The sequence below is a fragment of the Penaeus monodon genome, chromosome 15 (genome assembly GCF_015228065.2).
Source record: "Penaeus monodon isolate SGIC_2016 chromosome 15, NSTDA_Pmon_1, whole genome shotgun sequence".
In the NCBI taxonomy this organism is placed as follows: Eukaryota; Metazoa; Arthropoda; class Malacostraca; order Decapoda; family Penaeidae; genus Penaeus; species Penaeus monodon.
In genome coordinates this window covers 12,237,809-12,238,248 of record NC_051400.1, presented here as the reverse complement: position 1 = coordinate 12,238,248, position 440 = coordinate 12,237,809, and positions in this window count along the sequence as shown.

Genomic DNA, 440 nt, shown 5'->3' with positions numbered 1-440 from the left:
GTAGACCCCCAACGCACCACAAGACACCCCTCTCACCCCCAACACATACATATATAAATTATGGATTTAGCCTGATACAAATATATTTTGGGGTTTTGCGATAGTTTTTTTGCAAATAGCTAAAATTTTCTTACTTTTTTTGTTGTTATAATCGTTTGCAAAGTAAAACCCCAACTGTCCTTATACTGAGGGGAATTCTACGGGGCCCGGGGGCAGTCTTTGTAAGTGTTTTATGGGTGTGTTATGCGTCTTTTTATATATCCCCTTTGGGGAACTGTGGGTTCAAAAGTGATAATCTCAATAAGATTCAGTAATTTGTTTCACAAAGAAATTTCAAGGTCTTGAAGATTTTCAAAATCTTTTTTTCACGCACAGTCGCGGGTTTTTTGAAAAAGGCCAAAAGATGTGTGGGGCTATCAATGCAAAATTATGTCAATGTC